Source organism: Chinchilla lanigera, unplaced genomic scaffold (genome assembly GCF_000276665.1).
Source record: "Chinchilla lanigera isolate Chin_1 unplaced genomic scaffold, ChiLan1.0 scaffold00038, whole genome shotgun sequence".
Lineage (NCBI taxonomy): Eukaryota > Metazoa > Chordata > Mammalia > Rodentia > Chinchillidae > Chinchilla > Chinchilla lanigera.
The window spans coordinates 9,954,462-9,970,095 of NW_004955439.1; positions in this window are offsets into that span (position 1 = coordinate 9,954,462).

The window sequence follows — 15,634 nt, forward strand, 5'->3', positions numbered from 1 at the left end:
GGGAGAAAAAGACCTTGAGTTAACTGTTTCTTGAATATTTATCATGTATTTAAATGGACAAGACATAATACAGTGGTGAGGCAACTTGTTCTACTTCTTAGCTTCAAGTCCAACATTGAAGGAGTCATTAGAATTACCAGGTACACACTGACAGATGTGTAGAAGACAGTGGATGGAAGGCTCTATGTTAAACCTGGGAAACATCTGCTTAAAGTAGTTTATAGTTTCCATATCAAATAGAAGAAAAAAAGGCCACACTCATTCCGAGACTTTGGTCTTTTTTTTTCAACCAAAAGTAATGCAAATCCTATTCTAGTGGGCGTGTATACTTTCCTCTCATGTTCTACTAAAAAAAGATGCAGAAATTGCACATGAGGAAATAGGAAAGCTGAGAGCAAATCAGACTTTTCAAAGGAAAATTTGTAAGAATGTACAGTGGAGGGAGATAGAAACTAATTACATATAATATTCAACAATAAATGGGATAATAAAATAACCCTCCCCATTGTATATGGACTTGCTCCATCACTTCAGCCCATTAATCTCAAATAGTGAAATGTAATCCCTGGAAAGACTCAGAATTCATGTCACAGATAACCATACAGGCATGAGGAAATTTTGCACACACATGCAACAACCTGGTAATGAACGTCTTTGATTTTTTTTTATCCTAGTATTTTAATCTAATACTAAGTAACTACTTGGAGAAGAAATTGGCTATTATTCAGTAAAATTGGACCGTGGGACACTGAGCAAATTTTATGACATGCTACCCTCACTCTTTGTCCTATTTTCAGTCCACTTTTTCCCCCCACAGTGACTCTGTGATTATCTGGCTTGGCAATCTGCACTGCCCACTTCAGATAATTACTCAACCCTCCACTTGGCTTCTGCTGGGTAGGCTTGACCTAAGAGAATAGATGAAGAGAGAGCCAGAATTCTCCTTTGATCTCTTAGAAGGCAGGATTCTATTATATAATCCACCATAAATCCTTGTAGTCAGATTGACATTAACTTTCAAACTGACCAGAATATGACACTCCTACTAGATTCATCATGGATTCTGACATTTTTTAATATGAACTCAGTATTTCAGTGTGTCGGTGATAAGACATTTTTCTTCATTACCTTCTCAATAGTTTTGAAGACTTTCTTGATTAATTCTTCTCTCCTGTAATCTTAAACTTCCTATGCCAAATGTTCTAACTGGCTATCTGTCTCTACCATTTAAACTCACAGATGTTTCCTTGCGGCCACAGCAAATATCACTCCTCCGAGCATGTTTGATAAATAAAACTAGCAATAAATTTAGAGCTCAAGAACTGGATAAAGAAGTCGAGTGCAGCTCGTGTTCATTACACTTTTGTAGGTTTACAAACTCATCTGGTGCACCCAATTCTTTAGTATCAGTGGTGGTGGATTCCAGGAATCCCACCAACAAACTAAAGCCTTGGATAATCCCAAAGCCTCTTTGTAACAAAATAAATTCTCTCCCCTACTGAACATATTACCATGGCTGCTGACAAGGAGAAAGTTGGCACATTTAAATTTTACTGCTATTCCAAGTGCGGAGGGAGGAGTGCAATGGACAGAATCCAGATGGTGAGAAAGAAGTGAAACTGGAGCTCTGTGTAGTCTGAACACAAATAATTTGGAAACTGTTCTAAATGATTAATACTCAACTACTTAATACTGCTTGTGCAACGTGAATGCCACAGTAAGCAGATCTCTGCTTTCTGGCTTCTCCTTTCCTAGAAAACATTTTTCTATGAAGATCTTTCATTACAAGCTAGGCTCGAACTACCTATTTGTTTGAGGAATACACTTCCCAACCACCACTACCAATGTTCTTCCTGCTGAAGAGTTGGATGTCAACTTCTTCCTATACTTCTTTGCTCAAAACACGAAGGCTAGACATTAACCACCACATGACACCTTCAGGAACACAGCATGGGCACTGGAAATTTATTGTTACTGAAATTAAAATTATTGAGTGTGCTTGGCCTTTTCTCTCAATCCCTACCCCAGTAAGTCCTGGACTCTTTTTCTTTTTTCAGTTCTCTCCCTTTCTACCTCCTCTTAGAAGAAAAGAAAGAAAAAGAGAAAGCACAATCATTCCTTCTCTCTACCCTCAAATCACTGGATTCAGCTCCCCACTGCCATAGTGTAAAGCATTTTGAAAGTGAAAAGACCAGTCAGTCTTCTGAAAGGAGTCTGGGGGCAATGGAGTGACGGCCATCTGCCTTTCACTCCCAGCCAGGAACATACGGGTTTTATTGTGCTTATGATAGTATATCAACTGCCCAACTCAAACGAAGGTTGCTTCAGACAAGAACTACAGAATCACAAAATGGTACAGCCAGCGACCATCACTTCCCCTGGTCCATTAACTTCAGCCACATTAGAAGAGGAATGGGGCGCTGAACATCAAAGCCTCACTTTGCCAACGTAGAGCACCCATTTAATAACTACACACGAATTTGAATAATCTTAATCACAATCTAATATACACATGAACTATTTTCTTCTGAGTCTGTATCTTGTTCAGACAAAATAATTTCATTATTAAAAATATTCTGAGTAAATACTATTTTACACATTCAAGATATGTTTCTTTCCAAGGTTCTATCACTTAGTATTCAATGCATCACTAGTATAACCTTTCAGCAGAAATCAGGTAGTTGCTAGACCCATTTTACAGTTGGCAAGACAGAGCAGGAAGCTTGTTTACTAGGTACATGAGTGACAGAGTAATATCTTTTCACTTCCATCTCACTTCTTTGTCCACTAGTCATTTTGAAACAAAATCTTCTTTATAACTATAAACTACTGTGATTCAAAACTCATCTTAGAAAATTTGTTAAATTGTTCAATTTAAGTCTTTCCATTTAAATTAAAGTTCACTTCTCTTGAACTATTCCAGTCACCCCTAAATTAATGTACTTGTTCTTCACCTGAAAACTTTAATTTACACATTATTTTCTGAAAGTTAAAGCTTTATTTCATTCCTACACCGAGATCGCTAATGCCCATACTATGAAGTCAAAGTACCTTAAAATGACACTGAACGCTCCATTCTTAAACTCTCCCCACTATCTCTCCACTTAGTTCTTATCTGTGTCCCTGTCAACCTGGCTAAGGGTTCCCCAAGCCCTCTTCCCTAGCTTGGCTTATACTCTTCCCTTTCTTTACATCTCCCCAGGGAAACATTGTCTGTCTTTCCACATTAGGGAGGTCACTTCCTGCCTAAAAATACCCTGGGCCCACCAGAAATAACCGAAATAATGTCCTCTCTTTATGCTCCCACACCAGGGAGCTCACTGCTCTCAAAGTACTCATCATATCCTATTTGATTATATTATTTGATGTTATGATATAAAGTATGTTATAGTTATTATGTAACACTTATATGTCACACTATGTGCCTAACTGACCATCCCCGGTTGAGAATTCTAGAGACTGAGGACCACTTCAGGCTCAGTTGAACACAACAATTATAAACCTAACATCACAATCATGTATCTAGCATCATACCAGGGTGCAAACCTCAACAAAACTCACCATCGCTTCTGAGCTACCTGCAGTCTGGGTGGGAACACAGTCTGCAGGACAGAGCTGAATGAATACAGCGGGGTTTGTAACTATTGCTCATTCCTAAATAACATTCAGAAAAGAATGCAATAATGTGGGACACATTGGTTAAGTAAACTTAATCCCTAAGTATTCTTAGTAAAACTCGATGCAAGGATTGAGGGTTTTCATACTTACTGCAAAAAAGAAAGAAATGTATATCTGTATCTGTCACACAGCTTTAAACTAAAAGGTATTAAAATGGGCTGTTATATATGGTGCAGTCATCTTTACTAAGTCTCTTGCTTTATACAGCTTTAAGAAAATGAATCTTGATGAATGTTTGACTGTAATAAAAAGTAGAGTGCCAAAGACAATTGCTTCCTGTTAGACAAACTCAAAATTTCTTGTGGATTTCTTGGTGTTTTTATCAAACTCCTGAGAGGAACTATTCCAATGCGATGATGTTTGTGAACAGCAGGAAGAGGAAGTGCCTTGGAAACGCAGACCACCCATCTGTAGGAGGTCTGTGATGGGTTCCTCTGAGCCAGCCTGGGAGAGTGAGTACACTTAGGGAGCTTAATTGCCAGTCACTTAACAAGCAAATGACTGGATGAGATCTGCGGACCTAAAAATATCAAAAGCCCAGTGGTACGCTGCTGTCCCAGTAAAGAGCAGGAACCACAAGGACAAAGCCTGAACACATCTACTTACTCTTGGAAAGCTCCCCAGGCTTGTTGTCATCTTGTTGCGGCCTGCATCTTCCTCCTTGTGATTGGCAGTAACCACAAAGGGCCTGGGTATTCTCGTCAAGGCACTGAGAAAAAGACAGCTGGGAGACTGCATCCCACTTATATCCATTCTTAGCAGGAAACACCAAAGAATTGAGCTGGTGATAGCTTTCAATGGGAGACTGAAGCCAAATTCAGCTGCTGAAGGCTGTGGTGAGGACAATGAAGGTCCAGGTGTATGGCCAATAGAAGCCTTCATGGTTTGACTCCAGAAAGCTCCTAGGAGCCTGTATTCTTCAAATAAATCACAAAGCACCCCCTGAGGGTGCAAGGACAAGCCAGGAGAACATTACCACCTTCCTTCCATAATCCCACTCACCCACCCCGAGCTCACTTCCAGCTTGTCACATGGTGTGGACCCAGACTTTCTCTGTGCACACTGTCAGCTCTTCCGATACACAAGTCAACTCACTTCTCACACCCAGTTTGCGGCGCCACACCCAGACTACCCCCGCTCACTTCTATAACAAGAGTTTACATGTAACTAAGTGATAATTTATGCATTTCATACAACTTAAATTTAGTGAAAGTGGATTTTTTTCATAGTCCCTCTACAAACACTATTTGATTTAATCTTCATCAATAACTACAACACTTCTGTGAGTTATATATTATTATTCCCACTTTTCAGATAAATATACCAAGGCTTCAAGAGAGTGTTCTATTTCCCATAAGCTCAGCTTACTTCTCCAAGGCAAAGTTCATATGGGTCAGAAACTTTGGGAACAAACCCTGTAGCAACTCATGGCTGAAGACAGGGACTTCAGAATTAGATGAGCTCATCTTCCAGGCCCAGGGCTGTCATTTACGAAGCTGCATAATGTGGAATACACCATCCCATTTTACAAAGTCTTTAGTGTCATCATTTGTACAATAAGAATCCTATTTATGAACTGTCATTGATATAAAGACTAAACGTGATAATACCCAGAAAAAGTATCACACAAAATAAGAGTTCTCCAAACATTAAGTGCTAATGTAACTGCAGTTACTGCTATCTCATGGGTACTACATATATGTGGTCCAGTGATAGAAAGTCTCTCTCTGGTCTTTGCTATCACAATGAATTAGACATTTCACACATAAGTCTATGTGTACATGGACTAATTGTTTTGTCCAACAACAAGAAAACTCCTTTCCTTTTGGCAGTGTTGGGCATTGAACCCAGAGTCTCATGAATGCTAAGCATGTGCCCTACCATTGAGCTACACTCCAAGCCCTCAAAAAACTGTTTTGATGTAAAAACAAATGTGAAGCGTTTGTAACAAGTTTTTGACATGCTCCTCCCGGCGAGATTTCCCGTGCTACCTTTCTCAGCACAGAGGAGTGTGACCCTCCTTGTAGGCACAACAGAGAAGAATAACAGGAAAGACATGAGAAGTTTCTGGGGCTTCCCTCTCGGCACTTGGTGCTTATTACAAAAGCACCAGCATCTCAGCAGGTGGATTGCTCAGCGGGCTGGACCCCTCATCTTTCATCTTTCAGGGCAAGTCCTCAGGTACCGCCGCATGGACATCAACACCAGATACAGTGCTAATTTTGGGAGCTATTCATTTTCCAGCCATCCCTTAAGGAGTGTTAGGCACTCTACTAGGCTTGGAATGAAAACAACTTCTCGTATAAAGTTTCTAACACTTTCGAAACCTCCTTAATGCACTTGCATTTGTTTAATACTTATAAGCAGTCTAATGAGTGGTTTGATCTCATTTTTTCCATGTAATTCTACCTGTTAGCTACGCTTGGTACCTCTGCTTTGCAGATGAGAAATCCTAGATCAGAAGCAAAATAATATGCCTGAATTGCACAGCTAGAAAGTGGTGGGAGTTGAGGCCTGGAATTAGTTCTCTCCATGGATTTATGTCTGTCCCCTCACTAAGAGTTATCAGTGGTGAAAATCCTGAGAAGAGGTATAAGCTTTATAGCAAAAAAAAAAAAAAAAAATTTTAGGGGTAACAAGGCTCTTCAACTTCAAAAGGAGTCACAGACTTTCAGGGAGAAAAATTTTGTGCTCCACAGAGAGAACTGTGAAACTCACTTATGGTCTAGTGGTCCAGAAGAAGTCTACTGGGATGCTGCCCCAAAGTCAGATTCACATCATCATCACCATCATCAGCAAAAACCACCTCTAAAGGCTTTCCTTTTAAAATAGAACCTTTTTAGACACTGGAGAGGGTAGGGAAGGGTTTCCCAGCTGGTATTTCTTCCTTAGGGATAAATGACAGAGACCACCCCTGGTAAAGCCGGATAGGCAGGACCACGCTTCAGCCGCCGTCTGAGAAGCACGCACTGTGAGATTTTACTAGCAGTGTGATGGTCTGCTCAAAGCGGGTCTCTCTTTCTCTTGCCCAGTTTTTTATGTAGCCATTCTGTGACCACAGAACAGAGCTGTTCGCTATTCAGAGCAAACTGAAGCTCAAACACCAGGCCTCCGCCCAGGCAGCAGTTCTGAGCACTGCACTCACTGAGAACCAGCACTGAGACAAACCTGGGGGATAACCATCTATGTAGCAGGCAGCCACCTGCTGCACTTCTACTGCTGGTGGCGTCGGGTGAGTGTTTCAGAGGAAGGTAGAGAAGAGCGAGCTCCAAAGCCTAGGCTGAGCAACACAAGTCACGAAATATAAAGGTAATGCTTTGATTTTGCTCTCGCTGCAAGTTTAAGATACATGAGCTTTTTCCTTTCCTTGACTGTCACAAGCAAGAAAACAGAACCAACACCCCTCAGTGTCTGAGGAAAATATCCTGCTAGTAAATATAACGCTTATACAACAGCCCTTGTTGTATTCAAAAGTCTGCACTTTTTTACACACCATGTCTCTGATACCTATGTTATTATTTCTAATTTCTCTGAAAATCTAACAACCTCCGCAGTGTGGTCTCCAGCCTCTATGGTATAATATCCTGCATCCCAAGGCCTAGTGAATGGTCTTCACAAGATGTTAACAAACCTGAAGCTAATATTTGCTTTTTTTTGGTCTTTTTGAGACAGGGTCTTAAGCTCACTGTGTATCCCAGGCTGGTCTCAAACTTTCCACAATCCTCCTGCCTCAGCCTCCTGAGTGCCGGTATTACAAGCATGTGCCACCACACCCAGCTAATATTTGCTTTTGAGAAACAGGAAGAATTTTTAAAAATAAAAATAGACTGTGACGCTAAAGCTCAGAAGTTCCTCTCCTGAATTTCTTTTGACTGTTCATTTTAAGATTTAGCTCAAAAGCTTTCTACCTGGTTCTTCTAAGTTCTAGCTATCTCTCTATATCACACCCAAAATCAGACGAGTTTCCCAGCAACTTCATACCTGAAGGTTGTCTGTAAGCCTATTAGATCTGACCCCAAAAGCTATTAAAAGCTGGCACCTTGGAGTAGGAACCGGTGCCATGATCACAATTCCCAATTAAGCCCAGCCCTCACATTAAGTAATTTTTTTAAAAATTATTTTAATCATGTTTCCTTCTATGGAAATGCCGAAGAGAACAAAAACTGCTTAGCTTCTTGAGCAAGCACGAAACTGACAACTTAACAAACGTTTCCTGAAATGGGCGGCATTCCTCTGACCAAAATGAAAGTATCCTGCCCTGCCTTTGTGAGGACGGCGTTACTGCAGGAATCACCCGCCGAATACGGGGTCCAGTCCCTAATGTGTACATGACCCTGCTGCAAAGTCACCAGCAGTTTTTTTCAGAGAGAGAAAACCAGGACAGCAAGAGTCAACAGGGTTTGCCTAAAATCATGGGAAATTTCAAGACGTGATGTCTCCTTCTTGGATTGCTAGATTTCGTAGCTTTTCAGAAAACTTGTCTGCTCCCAGGAAACAAAAAATGGCTTATTCAGATTGCATAGTTCAAACTCACTTAAGTTATGGCACCAAAGATTAAGAAAAGAGGTAGTGTTCAAGCTAGTTCAAGATCAGTCCAATTATGAACTTCTAAAACTCCAACACATTTCAGCCCTACAGTGTCTTATGGCTGGAGCTGGATCCAATAAATATACGTTATCTGGGGCAGGCAGGCAGCCTGTCAGGGCTGTGCTAGCAGGGTCGACGTGTTGCCTTCTGACTCAGCTTTGCATTGCTCCCAAAGTGAATTTCCCCTCACTGAGTTTATACTGAACGTGTTAACGTCGTGATCGTACTTGCAGCAACTTTGCAAAATATCCCCGGAGCAGTGAGAGAAAACTGACCATCTTTCAGCAGGGAAGGTAAGCTCTGAGGTTCTAGTCTGCTTCTATATAGTAGCACATTACAGCAAAAAGAAATTGAGAAGAAGAAATAGGAGTACCTACTTGAGGAGAAGAGAGACCCTCAGAGACTGTCTTCTTGTGCTAGAGAGGGCAGGAGAAGGGGCATGAACCTTTGCTGCCCGTCAGAGAGCTGGTGAGCATGGAGCCTGCATTTTCAGTTTTGGTGAAGCCGTTCGGAGGCTGTTGTGACCATGAAATTAGGAAATGCAGAAGTTCAAAACTAAAGAACTAGCACCACCATTTGACTGGGATTGGAAAATCTCCTTCAAATAATAGAGGAGGGGGTGGCCCTCCTTACTTCAGCTAGGTCTGCTTCAAACCTCCTTAGCATTTCTGTCAAATAGATGTTTAACAAGGGTAAGTCACGTGTCAATCTCCCCAAATTCTTTTATGTAATCCAGCCCATTTTCTCTTTACTTATAATAAAGCTCAAAGTCTAGACAGGCCTGTCAAATGGGGGAGAATATGAATAAAGCCTTCATTCAGCACATAAATTTTGTTCATCCAAAATCAGCTACAGCTAAAAGCAGGGGCAAGGGTGCATCTGTGGACGTTTCTGTAACTTTCTCCCACAGGAACTGACTCTACCACCCGCTCTGTCCTTCTTGTAGCTGATTAATTAGAATCTTGACTTGGGTAAACTGCACAGGTCTGACTTCTCTGACTCTGAAGTCTGTCTTCGGCCACATGATAAACCACTTGGGATTCCTGCAACAACTTACAAGCTTATGGGAGTCTGGTTTGGGTATTTATATTTGGTTTATGTGTGGGATGCATGTGTGTGTGTGTTTTCTTTTCTTTTCCTAACAGAAACACAAATACTCTAAAGTGGAAAATGAGCTTTAAAATAATTTTGAGAGGTGCTAAGGATGGATCCCTGGGTCTCAGCCATGCTAGTCAAATCCTTTACTTCCAGCCACCCAAATTTTTTAGATATATATTGGAATTATAATAACATAAAATCTGCTGTGTTATTTATGTACTACGGACTTTAAATATATATTTCAAAAGTGCATTAGGTCCTTCGACTCCACAAGCCTGAGCGAGGCTGGCTTTCTGGAGGCAGGAGAGCAGGGAGAAGAGCGCAGACCTCTCTGCTGCTGCTCTTCCAACCTCTCCCTGCAGACGCATGCCTGCCCGGAACAGGAGCAGCTCCGAACCAGCTTGGGGAAGAAAGGAAACCAAAACTCTCAGGACTGGTACTTTAACTATTTTGAAATAAATGCTCTCACCTCTCTTCCAAAATTTTCTCTATATTTGTGAGGTAGCCCATAAAGTCATTTAACTTGCAAATTTGTCTGAGACTAAGTTCCCCAGAATACATACCGCAGGGCAGATTTTAGTTAATACGTGAAGTATGTGATTTCATTTTAACCCAAACAAAATTTCAAAAACGATCATTTATGCAGGGAATAATCATGTATACTAACAATTTCGGAGATCTCATTAGTTTTTTATTGTGATTTTTGATAAAAGGTAAATTACTTGACAAAATCAATTTAAATGTTTTGAAAGGAAAACATTTTTAATTAATCAAATTCCTCCATTATTTTATTTGCCAGAATGGGTATATGACACTCTTCAAAGAGCATTTAGCGACCCATTTCAATCAGTTGTGCATATAAATACACAGAAGAAAATTACCCAGCACAACAGTTCTCAAAATCGGACATCCAGTAGGTTCTGAACTGATGATAGCTGATTTTATGTAATCATAAAATCATTATTAGAAAATATAAATTCCATTAGAAAATATAAATGTATAATATAAAATTTATATCAACTATAAATCAGATAATTTATCCCTACAAGATTATTACTGATACTCATTTGCAATCCAGTATGTGCTTTCCTGAGAGGAGGAGAACTAAAGTAATAGCAAGTGTAGATGTCAGTCCTGACGGCCAAGCACAGGGGTCCCAAACATTTTCACAACAACCAACTGAGGTAGTGCTACCAAGAACCCATTTTACAAATGTGAAAACCATTCAGTACTAAGATTAAGTATCTAAAACCGTGGAGCCAGGTTCAAACTCAGGTGCTCCAACTCAAGTCCTCAGTTCCCACACAGCACCTGAGCCCAGCCTCGGAATTATGTGGAGGGGAATGCTGTGGGAATGCACGTGTTTTGTGTGTGTCCTGGGAAGACTGTAGATTTCACAGTGAGCACATGTGGACATTTTCATCAGATTGATACAGAAAGTTAGTCATGAGCCATGTTGAAGTTGATCATCCTAATAAATTCACTAAAAATAATAATATGTGCTTAGACTAATATTGCTTTTAAATATTCTGTGCTTTCTCACAAGGAAAAAACCCTCCTTTAGGGAGAGTGTCTAATTAAACTGTATTCACCACAACTCGACAGACTTGATGAAGAAAAAACAAGAAGAAAAAAATCTAAATGAAGCTGTATAATGCAGCATAATTGAAACAAACACATAACAAATTAAATCTCATAAGTGTAATTCAAAGACAAGTATTACACCCTGGTGCCTGATTCCCTCACATGTGTTTTTCAAATTTAAAAAAATACCCTGACTTTTCCTCAAAATAATGCTACTCACTACACCTTTTAAAAAGACAAAGACAGCCGACATATAAATTCCCTTATAGCGTCATATGGTACGTTAAGAAACAAAGAACATTGAAATTCTAGACATTTTTTCCAGGTTATAACTTTGACTTTTTTTTTTTTTTTTTTTTTTTTGGATACAGGCTTCTGTTCCCTAAGTAGCCTGGTTTCCACAAGCAAAGTAAAACAGAAAATTGATGCAATCTGTCTGGGTCATACAAGCAAAATCTTGCTGTGATCTGGGTGATTTGGGCTAAACTAAAAAATCAGGGTTTTTTATTTGAAGTGTGTGCTTTTGTCCAATACTCCAGCTGACAGCGGAGTTGAGGACTCAGATACATCAGTAATTGCCTAAATCCTCCATTTGTCTTTATTAGCATTGTCCTCAGTGCCCACTGCCCATAAACTCTCTCACTTCCATCCCACTATAAAAGCAACTCTGCGTTTCTAGTTTTCTTCATGAAGAACAACCAAAATTGACAAGCTGCTCTCCTGGAAACATCAGTCAGTACTGACCACCCAGCCGTCTTTCTAAAGGAAACCGCCCCCAGCTTGTGTTGCCTAGACAACCACGTGATGTCCCTACAGCTCCCCAGCGCCCAGCACAGAGCCCTGATAGGGGGCCGGAGAGCAGTGAGGTGACCGAGCCAGGAACAGTGGATTTAGAATCTGGCCAGAGACCTAGGACACATCTTGACGCTGAACTTGACCAGTCACACCTAGGCTCTCAGAACTCTGGCTCTGGGAGTCCTGTTCGACGTCTTGAGCCTGGGAGAGGAAACTGGACGTGGAAGGAAGGACGCGGCAGACCAAGGGCCCAGGGAAGTGGAGCCCTGCAAGGCCAGAGAAAACCAGGCCGCGAGGAAGAGCAGGAACAGGGCACCATGACTTCATGGCAGATTGGCTCGGGCTGCATCCATTACCGCCCACGCAGCAGGAGTTATGCATATTCTTCAGTAACTCTTACTACCAAGGTCCATCTTCCTTCTCAAAAAGAGCATAATCCAAACACTTATCCAGATCCCGGGTGCCAGTGTTTAAGGCACGAAATCCAGCATTGCTGCTTTGTTTGTGTGTTTGGTTTTGTAGTCCTGGGAGATTAAACCCAGGGCCTTCACACTGAGCTATATCCCCAGCTCTTTTTTATTTTTTTAAGACAGGATCTCACTAGATTGCTCGATTGTCTAAACTGGGCTCAAACTTGTGATTGTCCTGCCTCAGCCTCCCAAAATGCTAGGAGTTCAGGCAAGTACTGCCACAGTCAGCAACAGGGCTATTTTCAGTGTGCAGACCCAGGGTATATGGCAACAGAGTCATATTAGAATCCATACCCGATAACACTCCATGCAGCCGTTGACTCAATACTGACGCTCTCCTTAAAGCTTTAAGATATGTAGTCTCACTCTCAAAAGAAAAAAAAGTGGAGGGCCTGTCTTCCCTTAGATAACAATGTTAAGCAGAAAATACTTTGGGGGGGAAAACTAATTCAATTAAAATTTGCATTTCACCTGTAGAAAGAGATTTTGTATAGAATGAGATATGTATCAAGCCACAAATATCCCATGTGAAGAATTAATTATTGAAAACTTTTTATTAGAACAAATGGCTTTGTATGTATAGAACGGTATATACAATGATTTAATGTAGGATAGTTACTTGCCTGCAAAACTAGCTGTCTGACCCTTCTTTCTCTCCGGAGACCTGGCCCTTGGTTCTTCTTCTCCCCTAAGCCCCGCCCCACACCCTAAAGCCTCAGCCTGCCCCTAAGTCCTGCCTTTTCCACACCCACTTTAGTCACCAGACACACAGATGCAAACACATCTTCATAGAAAAGGTCACAAATAGAGCTGGGCCTGGTGGCACACGCCTGTATCCCAGCCCTGGAGAGGCTGAGGCAGTAGGATCACAGCAAGTTTGTGGCCAGCCTGGGCTACATAGAGAGTTTAAGACCAGCCTGAACTACATAGTGAGACCCTGTCTCAAAAAAAAGGTAGTCCTTCCAAGAATTTCTTTTCATCAACAATAAACACGTACTTTGATCGGAAAAAAAAAAAACCATGAATTTCAGCCAAGGCTAAGGAGCTAGTGTCAGAAAAAAAATGAATTTTAAATAAATAGAGCACAGAATTTGTCACTGAGTTCATCTATCCAGCTTGTCCAAGCCCTGGAATCACAGAGCAAGTGCGGACTGATTTGCAGAAGAAAACCTTGTAGTAGACAAGGGCAAAGGAAAGCCTTAATCCTCACAGGAGCGAGAATCAAGAACCACGCAGAGACTATGAGTGTAGAATCCTCTCCTCCGAGTCCTCTCCCACCAGGCTTCGCGTGTTCCTCAGTCATATTTGGGACATGTGGCATCCTTTGGCCTATTTGAAGCATGTGACCCTTTGAATCACATGAGGGAAGACAGCTGGCACTGAAGCTAAAGGTAATGCCCCTGAGATACAAAATAGATGTGCCATCCAAAATACAAAATACAACCTCAAAACCTCAAACACCCACATGGACCTTCAACTGGCACCAGTGCCAACCTGGCCCACTCACTGACGCTAATGTCCTTGAACTAGGGGCGAGAAGGCAAAGGTATAACAAGAAAAAATAAGAAAGTCAAATAATTATATCAGTGATTGGGTATATCACACAGTATTTAAATTACATAACATTGGCATTAATTAAAATAAGAGGATAATAGCAAATAAAGAGAAGCAATTTAGATCATGAGGATGACTGTACATGTAAAATATGCTTCAAATGGATAATAATATGGGCATAATTTTGTGTCATTACTTGGGCAATGAATATGTTTAATAGCATTTCCCTCACAGCTAAACTTTGCCTGACTACTATATAATGACATTTCTCTTCCATAAAATCAGCATAGACTCTATTGGCTTATTCCACCCACACAAAGCATAAGTCTACATGGGTATTCCTTGGGCATTTGTAACCCCTGAAATCACACCACTCTTGGGTGCATAAGCACATATGCATTTTCTAAAGGAAGAATGGAAACTTCATCAGATTCTTAAAGAAGATTAAAAACAAAAAGAACGAATTTGTCACTGTAGATGGAAGGTTTAATATCCTACAATGTGTCCCGTAGTTTCTCCCCAATTTATAAATATGTCCTATATATTACTTTTCCTTTCCAGATCAGCACCTTTGACCAAATTTTATAATTTGCGTCTTTTTACTAACTCAGCATGGAATAGCGCCGGTCTCTACTGGCAATTCACAGTGCTATTTTTCTCATAAAGGAAAACAAAGGAAATGGAAGAAAATGTGTGCACAAACCAAACAACGGGCTAGGGAAAGAATTCTTCGGAGCCTGAGGAAATAATGTGAAAACCGAAATCCTGGACTAGGAAATAAAAGATTGAATGCAGTACCATAAGGTTTTCCTCTTGGGGTGCGGCACACAGGTGACATACCTGTGTCTGGAGCCCCAGATCTGGGGAGTCTTTTTCTCTGTGCCCTTTGCTGTGACACTGCACTTGGGAGATTTGAGCAAGCTGCAACAGCAGACTTCCCACTCCAAAGGGCCCCAGTAGCTTCTGGTGAATGGATCTTTCACAGTTGCTGTGACTGCCTCAACAGAGGCCTGTTTGCTCAGTGTGGAGATGTCTCAAGGGAGTTTTCGAAGACTCCACACTTGAAACGAAAAGCAGAAGGAAAGACCTGTCCCTGTGTCCGGCTGTAGCCTCCACTGAACGAACAGCTCACCAATGCTCAGAAGCACGGGACTGGAGGAAGCTGCCTGTCCCAAGAGTCTGTGTGCTCGTTATCCCGGCAAAGAACAGACAGCCCCTCAACCAGCAAGGCAAGCTTAGGTCATTTACCACTGGACATGAGGAGGATGAGGCTTTTCTTCTTTCTTCTGGAGAAAGGTGTTGTGAAGAAGTCCAGGAACAGCCCCGTTTCCTTTCCACAGTCCTTCAGGCTTCCAGAGGCTTCTATCTGACCAGCCTAACAACCACAGCCTGGAGCACAGAGCCGGAGGCCCAAACCCACCTACCGTTCCCGCTTCCCCATCAGGAGCATGTGAGGCTGGGCCACATGGTGCTATTAGTCTTATCAGAGCAACTTCAGTCGAGCATACCAAGACGTTTTCACCACTTTCTCACACCCCAGTATAACCTTAAAAAGAAGCATTATTTACATGATCTGGTGTGCAGAGCCAGATGGAAGTATCATTAAGAATCACTCGAAGGGGTGCGCTTGGGCAAGAATCAGTTGATGAATGTATCACAACTTAAGGAGCTGAGCAGTGGTAAGCACCAGGGGTGCTTATTTAAGGGAAAAGCAACAAGGTGAGCCCCGAGGAGCTCTCAGCTAGGAGATGGGCCGTAGATAAAGCAGTCAGGGCCTGGCTGGCTGAGCAGGGGCCAAGAACTGACCAGCAGTCAGCCCAGGCAGCTAGAACTCCAGACAGGCAGGGCCGGTAAGGAGCCCATACAAT